The following is a 13,879-nucleotide window of genomic DNA, read 5'->3' on the forward strand; positions in this document are numbered from 1 at the left end:
CATAGAGTCGAATAGGAGAGTTTAAATTTTAATTGTCGACTACGGTGCAACAACGCTTTCACTGTTAAGCATCAGCGAATAGCATCACCGTAAAGCATCAGCGAATAATTTGCACAGAATTCTAGACATTTTGCGAGCATCTTTATGGAAAAGTGCTGCACACATAGTCATACCCGTCAGAGCTATGGTAATGTCTAATATTGTACAAGTATTCAGAAATAGTACTTTTTGGCGAACGAATTATTTATTATCAACTTCCATTCACGCTTGTCATGCTCCCCCCTCCCCCTCTTTTTTGCCTGTGCGAATACTCTTATACAAAGAAAAATGTGTGTCTAAGAAAACCAGTTAATAATAGATGTACGATCAACATTTTTATTACATTTAGTAACCTTAAGTTATTTCTTATTTCCCCAAAATCTAACTCATGTGTGCGAAGCAATGATTTGAAAACTTCTTTCGAGGCCATGGGCCCCAAATTTTCAAGTGACCGTTTACCTATGTAGATTGTACAAAAGCTTTTTTTTTAGAGGGGCAGAACATTTTCTAGCGGTATGAAAGAATCCGGGCATTTTTCCTTTAGCAGCTTCAAATGAGCGCGCATCAGTGTTAATCTTCCTTATTCTGAATAGAAAGGTTTTGCTTCTATTTTTCTGCTAGTGCATGGAGCATCAGTTTCTTCAAGCATGACGGTTGCAGTTAGCGTGCAGCAACGGACAAATAGTTTACGAGTGCCTGATGATATGCTGTGACATTTTTGCGAACCTTTATAAAATGTGGACATGGAGTTTGTGCGAATATTTGTATCTCTAAGTTTTTCCGTTAAGCGATCATTACTTTTGAATTCAATACGGAGACTTGGCGAGTGAGTGTTAATACATGTTCTAGAAAGAACATACTGTCTTTGTGTGCAGAATGTTTCAGAAAAGAAGTCAGATAACACAGTGCGCTCTGTTCTATCTGACCCTTTTCTAAAACGTTTTGCGCACAACGAAAGTATATCAGGCCTACTTTTAGAATGCAACAACAAGCAGCCCAAGTAGCCATCCTGCGCCTACTCATCCATGTCTCTATTTGTACAGCTTTTGCGATTCTCTATTACCTGAGGTCATATATTATGAACGATGAGATGAGTGGCCGCAGCCACACATAGGCACCAAACTTTCCTTGAAAAACACCGAGTAAAAAAATAACCGCGTATTAATTATCACGTTGTCCAGCAAACTACCATTCCCGGACCGCTGTACATAACGTTGGGAAGAAAACAACAGCAAGAAATACAATATTTCAATGACCAAGCAAATGGCTCTCGTGTGCGATCTATACGATCACACAGCGCAATGGATCAAGATTGGTTGAATTTTTTTAACACGCACCATTCTGATGCAAGATGCTTTTTGTGAATGCGTGCTGTGGCATATTCGCATATATCTCGTGCGTCAGCCGTATCACTAATTTCACGACAATAAAACCTGCGGCATGCTTCAAAAGGAGCGATTTCTCGACAACTAGAATGATGGATATTCTAGTGGCACTTCTAATGGCATCCAAGTCAAGCATTAGAAACTGCTGGTGCTATCTTGAAGATAAGTTTGAAATACTAGAAGTACGCAGTAATTATGATAAAAATAGATTACTGCACGTGCTCGTACTTATAGAGTTATTTTCCAGAGGTGCACAGCTACTTAGTTGTCACTGTTATCGAAGTCGATTGACTGCATGGAGATAGCTCTGTTGGTGGAGCGGGATCATCCTTGTATATTGTCGTAGCAGGCCTTGACAAAACTTTTCTTGATACAGATTTCTCGTGCATATGGTTATTGTTCCTGAAGCTCAAAATGTACCAATCCGGAAAGCCATATGTTAAAAATATTTCAGACGATGTTTCAGCTTTACTATGCATTTATACGTCAAGATGTACTCGGCTATAATGTTCTTAGAGACGTTATTTGCAGATGTGAGCTTTTTTAAAGAAGACAAAGAAAAGAGAGACAAAGAAAGAGAAAAAAACAGTCAAGCAAAAGTCGAACAAAACTTAGCTGAATAAAAACGTTGTGGTCATTTTTTGAATTCCCACAAATAAAATTAAATTCACTTTGCTCAAAACGTTATTACTGTAGGCAAGCCGTATTTATTATGCCAATTAGTTTCTAAGAATACTGCAAAGATGGCCCAAGTCTGGTCAATACCAATATTTCTTTTAAATTTTATTGTTCCCCAAACCCTGAGTACCATTCAGATAGACTTAATTAAGTAATCGGGTATTGCGATGCAATAATAAATGGGAGGCCCTAGCACGAAAACTGCACTTTAACCAGCCTCTATTTTACCGAAGTAGCAACTTAAAAATGACTCCTTTCGTCTGAAAACTGACGTAATAATACGCCCTAATGCACCCTTAAAATAACATTTTCAATGTCTCGTCTGAAAACTGACGTAATAATACGCCCTAATGCACCCTTAAAATAACATGTTTCAATGTCTGAACTTCATACGAATAACATTTTTTACACCTCAAATTAAGTACAATTACCCATTTATTTGTTTTTACAGTTCTTTATGCCTAGACGAGTAAGTTTACCACGTAAAGAAACTATTCTATGTGGAGAATAAAACACCAATTCATGGCTGCCAAGGCCAGTAATGTAAGAACCTGAATTATCATGCAGACGCTCTGCAAACAATTCTAACCATATAAGGCAAGACTTGTGTGTCCTGGCAAATTTTCTGACGTAGCATATTAGGCAGCAAACATTAAATGTGTTATTATATTGAAGTGTTATTATCAAGATATTCCAAAACGACTTATTTCGGGCGCGATGGGGCTTTTATTGCCTAAATATACTTGACCACGGCAAAAAATATCCTTCATGTAAAAAGGGGCAGTAAAGAAGAAAGTGAAGGTTCACTTTTGTTTCTCTTCTGCCTCGTCTTTCAAGAAATACATTTTGTGCCACAGTACAGCAATTATGAATAAAGTGTTGCATCGGATAACGAATTAACTGTTAGAGGTAGTGTAGTCATCATACGGGCGAGGTTGCTGGCGTAATTAACTTGTAAGCACCATCTGATGCACCGCATAAGTCAACGGTTGCAACAATTTCAATGATTGGTATAGGTGAGTATGCCCAGATATTTTAAGTAGCACACATTCTAAACGGGACCATACAGTGCAGATACTTTGTTGTGAAGCATGTACAATGGATCGTCTAACAGTGTGAGTGTCTAGCGAGGTCCCACTACCTTTCCATATCACTCGGCCGCTTCGGTGTAATTTTCAGAAACAGAGACACAATAACGAAAGAAAACAGTGTGCGCTATATACTCTTTTATATCTCACATTAATACTATATAAATTTTTATTTCTGTGCGTGAACGAGAAAAAACGAATCTGCGAGAAAAAGGAATATTTGAACAGAGCTGCTGTTACAACTGCATTTTGTCATGCTGTAGCCTGATGTCTATCCAAGCGCGACGTTCAAATACATCGACAAAGCTGTCGCAGATGGTGTAGGCGCAGATGGTGTATACTATAGGTGTGTAGATGGTGCACGCGTATAAGAGTGGTTTCAAGCAGCCGGGTACCGACTCTGTATAGCTCTGCTCTGTAATGTTAACTGTCTCTTTCCCTCCTTCCCTCTCTCTCTGTGCGTGAGTGTGCGTGCACGTGCGTGTGTGTGTGTGCTTGTGTGCATCCTCTTCCTCTTTTTCCCTCTATTTCACTCTTCTCTCACTATCATAAATCCCTTCCAACTATGTGCAGGGTAGGATACCGGTTATGCTGAACTAGCAAACATCCGTGTCTTTCCTCTTTCTCTTGTTTTCCTTGCTATACCTTCAACCAGTCAAAATGCGTTGCTGTTTACGTACATACAATGTATACTAAGCAAGCCATCTGTGCGTTTGGGCAAAGGGGTAAGATCGTATAACAAGCGCGAGCTCCCTTGAGCACGGGTGTTATTTGAAGCACTGAACTGAAAAAAAAAATTACCGAGAAAGTACTAGTACGGCAGGAATGTTGTTCTAAGGCGAATAAGCAGGGATGAGAATGCATTTGACTCACTACAGAGTTTGAAAATCATTTTCCCTTATCGGTGGAAGGAAATGTGTTATACCAAGTCTTGCATGCGAAGCATCCATGTATAGCTATTTTTACGTTGGCTTTTCTATCTTCCTGAAACCGGTACTCCCTTGTAAGTCGATAGGAATCATTCAAATGCACCGATGCAGCGGGCGTACGTACACAAAAATATTCGGTGTGCTCGATACAATATTAAGTGGGATCACTGCTTCTCTGCTCATCATAGCAACAGTCTTACAGCAAAAGATCTTCATGGTCATTGTAGTGGCCACTAATACATTTTTATTTTCATTCACGATATTATAGACGATGAGGCAGTTTTATAGCATCGCAAATACCAAATTGGTGTTGCGAAGGTTAATTAAACCAAGAAATTATGAGCCCCGAATCCAAGTAAGGCGATGTTTTGAAAAGTATACAGCTACAATATATGAACTGTGCATTACAGCAACATTTTACGTAAATAAAATGCAAACGAGAAAGGAAAAAAACATGCACATTCATAATTTGAGCACCAGAAATACTTAAAATATTTCATCTAAATTTTCAGAAATTTCATAATCTCTCATTCAAGAGATACATCAAATTTCCTGCAGGATACATAACATAAGCCATGTCTGAGAACAAGGAGAAAAAAACGGGAAGAATACAAATATCTACATGTGCGTGCAACAGTAGACAAATATGTTGTAGGCCCGTGTGCTCAGATTTGGGTGCACGTTAAAGAACCCCAGGTGGTCGAAATTTCCGGAGCCCTCCACTACGGCGTCTCTCATAATCATATGGTGGTTTTGGGACGTTAAACCCCACATAAAAAAAAAAACAGTAGACAAATATGCAGGTTTGAATGAACGTCATTATGCATATTTCGTAGGTTTCAGCCTAGGTGTACATCATAAGTGATGAATGGCAGCTCATTCTGATCTATTGTTCGAGGCAGGAAAGAGTTTACGTAAGTGTATAGTTATAACGGCGTGCACGACATAACATTGAGTGATGCTTTTTCTTGGGAGTTTGCTCTTTTATTCTTTTCGAGGGCTAAGTTCGATGCATTATTGACCTTGCATAGTGCTCCGAAAAGCAGGTGCGAACTGTCCTAAATCGAGGTTAAAATCTGTGTTATCACATTGCCCGGATGGACATTCAAGTTTTCAATGATAATTAAGTTCAGGCTTATTCGTACAATGAACTGTGCACGTTATTACTAAATTCTGCGAGGATCTATTCTGTTATACCCACGCAGAGCTAAATGTTTACATGAACTGTAGGGAACAGAAAATAAGATTGCTAAGTTTATTCTTGAACCACAATCGAGCAGATTGAGAACATTATTCACAGCAAAACATTTTATTTCGCAGTCGGGAGATTTTCTTTAGGGGCGAAGCTCTTTATGGCGTGGCTTGTGCGTCCCTCGTAGTACGTAACCACCAGTGGTACATACCCGAAATAGCGGTCCTTACAATGTCTGCTGGATGGGAGCACTTGTATATGATGAATACATGATGAAAAGATGTAAGATGGCTGTGCTTGGAGTTTTCTCTAGACATATGGACGGACGAACGGACTGACACACGCACGGACGGACAGGCAGAGGAACGCACGGACGGATGGACAGACAGAGGGATGGACGCAAAAAGAGATGGACGGACAGACAGACGAATGAACAAACGGACGGATGCACCAAGGATCACACAGATAGGCGGACGCAAGAACGAATGAACAGACAGACTGACGAACGCTGCGCCCCACCAATCATCATTCACTCCGTGGATATGCTGTGATTTTTTTCTCATCAATTATGAAAAGAAGAACGTTAACGACAGGTGTTAAAAGCCGACTACCACCCCACTAAAATGGCCTAAAGAGCCGTCAATTCAAAGGTAAACATCGGTAAACAGCAACGGATAGTATAGTATTTAAAATAATGCTTCGTTCGGGTTTCCCCTTTGCTTCAAATTGTGTACACCAATTTTTCCGCTGCTTCTTTACACACATCATCCTGTTCTCTAAAAGTTTAGAGTTGCCTTTTATGCTACAAAAAAAAAAAGGTTGAAAAGACGCTTGGGATTCTCTTTCAACAGTACAAAGTGATATAGCGTAATCGGACCCCACTGATGCATCGGCTCCTATATTACTGGCCTTTAGCTTCGGTGCCCGGAGGACGCCTCCATCGTGTCACGAGGAAACGAACGCATGCGCGTGTAGCATATCCCGCGTCAAACTATCCTAAAGTGCCTATATACTGCATGTACTGCAACGCCATAAATATACCTTTTGTGAATTAGTGAAGGGCCAATACACATCCGCACTTATATACATATGGCAACCCGCCAACCTATAGTATACGCAGCTGCTTGTTGATGTTTTTGCTGATATTGATGTTTAAATAGATCTAAGCGATTTGTGATGGGTGGTCTTTTGAAGACACCCGCTTGTTGCGCAATTTACGCGTTCTGACGTCCCGCGTGCCTCAACGCTTCTGTCACGCAATACATGCGTTAAGGCGACTGCACTCGTCACATTTCATGGCTAGAGGCCTCCGTACTGGGCGATGGCAGCGAACGTTCAAGAACACTAAGGATGCTGGAAATTTTCGGACTCCTCCACTGTCACATCCCTGACAATCATATGGTGATTTTTAGACCTTAAACGCTATATTCTTAATTCTACTATAACAAGATATTTATATAGTATTTTTTTCTATCTAGTCTCAAGCAATAGAGTGGCCCCGCGTTAGGATACCTGCTTGCAGAAGCCTGGGCTCAATTCTGCATCATACCGAAAATTTTTATTATTTATTTCATCTGCATCTCTATCAATTTTTCAGTCGCGGACAATGCTGATTAATCGCTCCCAACCAACGAAGCCTAAACCGACAACATAATTTCTGCGAAACGATCTTTTTTAACGCCATCGCTTTGTTATACTGCCACTACGGAACCATCGTTGAAGTTGAGCCAGAATCAGGCATCTCCCATAATGCACTGAAAAATACGCCCTCGCACAACACGCCGCCGCATAAGAATAAGTGCACCTACAATCTGCTTATTCCGGTCACACAACTCAAGACACACTCTGGGCGGTTTAACAAACTGCGGAGTACGCAGCCGCGACTTGCGAGCTTCTTGCGCGAGCTGCGCTGTAGCTTCCACATGTCACGTTCTTTAAACAAAAGCTATTACTTTTGAACCTAACTTACCATTGCTCATTGCAGTGGCTAACTATAACTTATACGTACAGCCCCGAACCGGTTTGAGCGCGATGTGCAATGGGCCCTTCTTACTATGCCGGCTGCGCCCTGAAAGAGCGCATAATTTATGACCGCCACATAAATTACCTGAAAGCGTGAATTCACTTACGGGGGCAGCGCTGCACGGTGAAGGTTGGTTTCGATACGGTTTGACGGCTGTGACCTTCGAAATTTGGGGATGGGCCCACACGTGTCCGGCGACAAAAGTTTGTTATAAGCCGTAGGAAACCGGCAATGCAACGAATCCATCAAGCGGCTCTCCGTGTTGTGAATCAGTGAAGTGGAATCGCTTAATGGACATACGTAGCAAGTTCAGTGTGTTTGCACTACTTATGCAGGGATAGCTGGAAGGGCATTATACGTATCACTTATAAATAAGCTATAGGGTATGCCTTATCGGAAAACTTCTTTCACACCGCTGCTTTGACTTGTTATAATCTCTGTGACAAATACAACGCTATAGCACGAATAGGACCATGGCTGAAGCGTACAAACAAATATATGATTATAACATATTCTCTACGTTATCGCTGCTAAAGAATACTAATTCATTGCTGAGGTATTTTAGTGTGAATAATCACGTGTAGTGGGAGGGTGAGATGTGAGATGTCATCATAACTACGAGGTATATTTAATGCAGTTTGTGAAGGCATGATGCGAGATGGTTGCGCCAGTACTCGAAGTATCTAACGTATAACGAAACAAGCAAGTAAGGACTTGTCAGATCATTTGCTGAGTTAATGTAAAGTTGCTGTAAAAATATCCTGTTTAAAAATAAACATGTGAAAGTTCGTACTCTCTATACATCTTTTTATACGTCTATGACACCGATATGTTTTTCGCAAAGAAACTTTCGACTGTAACCTACGACTACGACTATAACATCTGACTAAGATTACGAGCGATGCTTCAACCTGTTAATCATTACAACCGGCATGTGCCTTTACTATAAGTGCGGATAGCTTGGATGCTCCTCAGAGTGGCAACAGCGCTACCAATGACGAAGGGAAAGCATTGAAGAAAACAAAGAAATGACCAGAATTTTGTGTAGCGCACAGCTATAATGTATACGGATCTTCGAAACAATTTCTAAGTGCGAGGGCGTACAATGCCTTGAAAGAACCTTTCAGTCATCGGATGGTATTGCGAATCGAGCGAGAACGCGAATAACGGAATCTACGAAGAAAACATATAGGTACAGTGGATAGTTATGGCTTGTCTCGAGGTGAATGAAAGCGAAACGAGAAAAGAAACACGCGATAATTTGCGCGCGTGCCACAAGATATGCACGACCGACTACACGCGCGCTACTTTCTCAAGCTTCCTGTATACAACGCGGGTCCGGGTTAAGACGGGAGAAAGAGTGAAAGCGGCCATGTGCTGGCGTAAAAGAAGAATCGCGGGAGAGAGAAAGGTGCGAAAGCCGCTTTACGCACAGAAAGGGGAGGCTAAGGTGCATGGATAAGAGCAAAATTGTAACGGAGGTGACGGCTGTGTGGAGTACGGGGGCGAGGAGGTCGTGGAGGAGAGCAACGTATAGCACACGACAAAGTGAGGCGGAGAGTGTGGCGAACACCTCGCAAAAAAAAAAAAAAAGAAAAAAAGAGAGGAGAAGCCGTAAACACGCCGTAATCTTTCAATTAGGTGGCGATCTCCGGCGGTCGTAAAATTCGCCGCTCAAATTTATTATCGACGGGTAGCCTCTTTTATGGTTGCCCATAAAAGAGACCTCTGCCGCCCGCGCCGACCCTTGCTGCCCACGCGGGTATACACACACACACACAGATCTTGCCGTTACTGCTGCCTGCTGCTGTATACATACAGCAACGGTTGTCAATGAGTTGACTGAGGTAAAGAATACACGTGTTTTCGCACCGCATGGCGGATCTGGCTCGCAAGAAGGTGTGCGTGCCTGTGTACACAACTGCGCCCTCTGACGCCGGGATGAGCCTCGTTATTCAAAGGCGACCCGCGCTGCGTGCGTGAATATAGTGTTAGAAAAGAAACACGTGACGCACGCGATCGCTCACGTGGTCGTGCGAGTGCCGTTTCTGGGTGCTGTATACGATGACTTTGAAGCTAGAGACGTTACATAAACAGTGGCTGTCATTCTACAGACTGTGACGAAAGGCGATTAAACGCTCAATCTTTCGCGCTTTCATCATTGACGTTCACGCGGTTGTTTAACGTGTTTCCTTCGCTTTGTCAATTGCGTTTTTACGTTCGTCAAGCTCATGACATTTCTTGTAACCTAAATGCGCGGAATTCGCCACGAAATTCGCGGAAAGAGCTATAGCACTTTTGATGCTAGGAAACAGCACGGGCTCTGATTATGCGAGCGCTATAGTTCTGTCTATATGTTCCTGCGCAGTCGTGATTTTGGCGCCAAATATATACTATATATTCACGAAACAGACACAAAACTTGCCGCTAAAATTTATGAAACCTACATCAACTGGCCCAACAGCGGGTACAATAAAGAACAACGCAATCAGCGTGTTGCTGTCATCGCAAAGAGGATCGAAGCTCCAGATATTGTTATTCTGGCACGAAGTTGAATATAAACGTATGTGCGCATGCATGTCCATAAAGTCCGAACATTGTCATAGAAAAGCACTAGCAGTTTCTAGAAAAAAGTAGAAGAAAATTTGAACAGAATGGAAAGAACTTCGTATAAATCATTTTTCCATAATATTGAGTGAACTATGTGTATACGGCTCTGGGTATAAGCGATGGGCGATTTATAGCAATACTGTGGCATCTCATTCTATGTCAGTCTTTTTTTTTTCAGATTCAGATGCTTTATCTTTTATTAAAAAATCTGATTTCTGAAGGAAGAATATTTGCGACCTCCTCCGCAATCTCCTGAGAACTTTGCCTTCGTGAAATTTAGGCGAGTTTGTTATACAAATGCGAATAGCCAGCGAAAGACCATTCTAGATAATCTCACGACGTGAATTTGCACGTAGCCTTATCATGGGCCACTTTTACGCCTGTTTATTAATAGACTTTTACTCCTCAATCCTGATACTCAGTTATTGCTATCTCTCTGGACTGATAAAATTACTTGGGGTACTTGGGTCATTTATATTCGCTGTCTTGCAAGCATAATAACTAGAGTTTACGCATCTTAACGTGTCCGTACTTGATATTACATACCCTAAATGCTTATCAGTGAACCATCTATGAGTGGCAATAAATTTCGCTTTCGGAGCCGAGCAATATGGTGTTATCATATGCCGCCTTGAAATTTTATCCCTTCCCTTCAAAACATCACGACGTCGCACTCTCCCCTGCAAGAGGTATTCCAACGTTACCGTTAAAAAAAAAGAAGAAGAAGAAAACGAGCTAGACAAGAAACAACAGTACATTTTAAAAAATAGGAGCTAATTGTCATGGTTATAATTAGCCGCTTGTCGGTGGAAGTGCAGTGTTTCGGATGGTGAGTCAGAGAAGCTAAACATCGAATTTTTTGGCAACGCTTCTGGTCTTGTGCTTCAAGGAAACAGCTCTCTGATTGTCCAGAGCGTAGTAGTACACGATTTGCTCTTTTCTTTTTTAATATAGTTCTCATAATCATTTTCAGTACAGCGAAATTATTTTCTCTAATAGTTTTTGACCCTTCAAGCTTTCATCGTATCCTTGATTGTTGGATTGTTGCTTGGCCACAACTTTATTTTAACAGGCATATCTTCAAGTTTGTAGCTTGGCCACTTGCGATTTACGACCGACGATAGCTGATTTTTTAATGCCACAAATGACACGTGGTGGACTGCTCCCGTGCCGCATGTTACAAACCGATCTTGGAACACGCAACGTCTATGCATATTGTAAGGCGTTTGGCAGACGTTTTGATTATATATATATATATATATATATAAGGGAAAGAAGTGTATACCTAAGGGCTCGTTTTTCCGTGTTTTAACACAATATTAATGAGATCTAACAGACAGTAATGCCAAGGAATGTACAGGGGAAGTTATTAGAACCAATGGAATGTAAATGAGAAGAAAGAAGAACGAAAAGTGGATGAAAAAATTACCAACTGTGAGCAGGAATCGAACCTACGACCTTCGAATTACGCGTTCGATGCTCTATATATATATATATATATATATATATATATATATATATATATATATATATATATATCAGAAGCATACAAGGTCAGCAATGAAAGTTTCACTTTGAGAATAAGATAATGATGCTGCCAGTAGGCTAGCAAGTTATATCATTTTTGCTGTATAATAAGTGGCAAATACCCACGTCATAGAAAACGTTTATAATAGTTGCATTACTTTCCAATTAACCCAACTCTTCAAGCACAGAACTTGACGCAGCCTGAGCATGTTCTGAGTGTGCTGAGGTTGATATAGCACTTTTGAAACGGAATATTCGCGCATGCGGCGTTTCGCTAACTTTTGTTTGTTGTTTGACTATATACGTTGGAAAATATTTCAAAGTAACGAAGTTATTTCAGAGTGCGTTGTAATACACTTCGAGTCGCTTGTTGCCTTGTTGCCTGTGCGTTTCATGAAGAATGGGAAAGTTAAGTTCACAACTATACGAAGTGTTGCCATGTTGCCATGAGCCATAGTTGCTGCAAAGTTGTAGCGTTTCTATGCTGCAGTACGTTGCGCTCAAACATAGCTGTCGTAATATTGAAAGTAATGAAACAATGATGGTAGAGGCACAGAATTCTGCAATAAGGAATAAGTATTTTTTGAAGGTTTCCCGCATTCAGTAACTTACAAAGTTAGCTTAAAAAGGAGGTGCACTTTCAGTTCGATGGGTTCAACATCCAGACCACGCCAGAGGATCTATTTCTCGGACAGTAATTAACTATTAGCAAGAACGGTCAAAAAGTGCGACTGAACCAAAGCCAAGGCGCATTGGATAAACAAAAAAAAAAATCTTACCAAACTCACAAGCTGAGATCCCATCTTTAATGTGACCATACCTAATTTGTTTTTTTGAGGTTTGTTCAAGAATTTTTCAGGTAATTATTTTTTAGTTGCTCAACAACAATTGCTTCTAATATCCCGCACTCTTTTACATTGAAAGCTATCCTAGAGCTTTCGCACACCTACATATGCCGATTTACCACGAAAATTCGTATGGTTTTCCGAGACACGCGCTTTGACCCTACTTAGCCTGAACCATTCGTTTCCCGGACACTATCTGTGACCCGGCTTCTGATTTCTTTTCGCGAGTTTGTTACAGTTGTTGCATGTCTTCCTCCGACCATTGGCCACTGTAAAACAAGGCATGTACTCTGAGCAAACTAACAATCTCTATAGAAGTTCGGCACTGTTGGAAGCATGAGATTTCTACTTACCTTGCTGACACCTCTCGACTCAGCGGCAGGCGCTGTCGACAGCTGCGAATGATGTGACGACGGTGGTGACACTCTCTTGATGTGGATGACCCCCACACACGCGCACGGCAGTTCGGCTTGTGCACAAAAACAGTCTACCGTGTCGAGTCGTTTCGTCGTGTCGCCTTCGTTGCGCGTGCTGTCCCGAATCGCTATTTCTGCACCGCGAAGCACCACTGACTGCACTCAAGCGCGCCTCTGTGCCGAACGATGGTGTCGGCCACTGGACGTTACGTTAGGTTGCGTATCACCGCAGTTCCACGTGCGAGCAGACACGTCACTCGCCGGCGTTGATTGAGACCTCGTAAAGAAACTACGCCCCCGAGCCACTCCGGCGCGCGCGGCCAGGCGCTTGTTGTTCGGTTACCGGCGGGTCACATGGCGCGTTGACAAACCGCAATGGGCCGTTCGGCAAGCCAGAGAAAAAGCGCACCCTCCCTTAACGGAGTGCGGCGCCCGCTAAGGTAACTACTACTTGGCAGGGGCTACTCCTCGTAAAAACGACTCAGCTGCGCATGTAACACGGGGAGCCACCGCGGACGGTACCGACGCTCGCCTGCCTCTCTCGCTTCTACGTTCGTTCCACCATCGCCATCTCTGCCTCGTCCGGCGATCTTTTTGCGTTAATTTTACCGAACCGAGCTTCCAGCGAGCTCCTTTTTTTTTCTCCGTTCGTTCACTCACGGACCGACAACAACGGCTCAGCTAAGCGAGTGGAAAGTGGAAAGTAAGGAGGGAACAGTGTGATCTGTTTATTTCACGCTCTTCGCTCTCTCACCAGAGTCCACCGGGCTCCCTTCACCTCACGTTCGTTTCTTCTGCCCCCAAGTGGTGGGGGGGAGGGGGGGGGGCGTTCGACGTGTGTCCCCTTGTATTTCAATTTATTTTCGTCGACCACCGGTTTCACTGTGGGGGCAAAAGCAAAAGAAGCCCGGGAAGAGCGCGATGATGTGGGCTTGGGAACGCAACGGGCAGGGTCGCGGCCGGGGCTTCGTACCCCGCGCATGGGGGTTTCCTAAACTAATTCAAAACTCGCCCGGCGCGCGCCCGCGCGCGCGGGCCGCGTTTCGGGAGAGACGGGGCCCGAACGGCGGCTTTGGATTGGCTGCTCAGATCGGTCGCTTCTCAACGTCGTTTCCGGGGCAGTCTGTAAATCAGCCAGTGAGGAGCG

General features: G+C 42.7%; 1 protein-coding gene across 1 annotated transcript in view; it reads right to left on the reverse strand.

Annotated features, from left to right (window-relative positions):
* The window catches only part of LOC119172359 (uncharacterized), a 253,269-nt gene extending 240,114 nt beyond the window's left edge, over positions 1-13,155 (reverse strand). Inside the window, exon 1 of the mRNA XM_075893660.1 lies at positions 12,670-13,155. The gene's annotated coding sequence lies outside the window, so the exon portion shown is untranslated. The remainder of the gene's footprint in view (positions 1-12,669) is intronic.
* Between the last annotated feature and the right edge of the window lie 724 nt (positions 13,156-13,879).

This window comes from Rhipicephalus microplus, chromosome 4 (genome assembly GCF_043290135.1).
Source record: "Rhipicephalus microplus isolate Deutch F79 chromosome 4, USDA_Rmic, whole genome shotgun sequence".
NCBI lineage: Eukaryota > Metazoa > Arthropoda > Arachnida > Ixodida > Ixodidae > Rhipicephalus > Rhipicephalus microplus.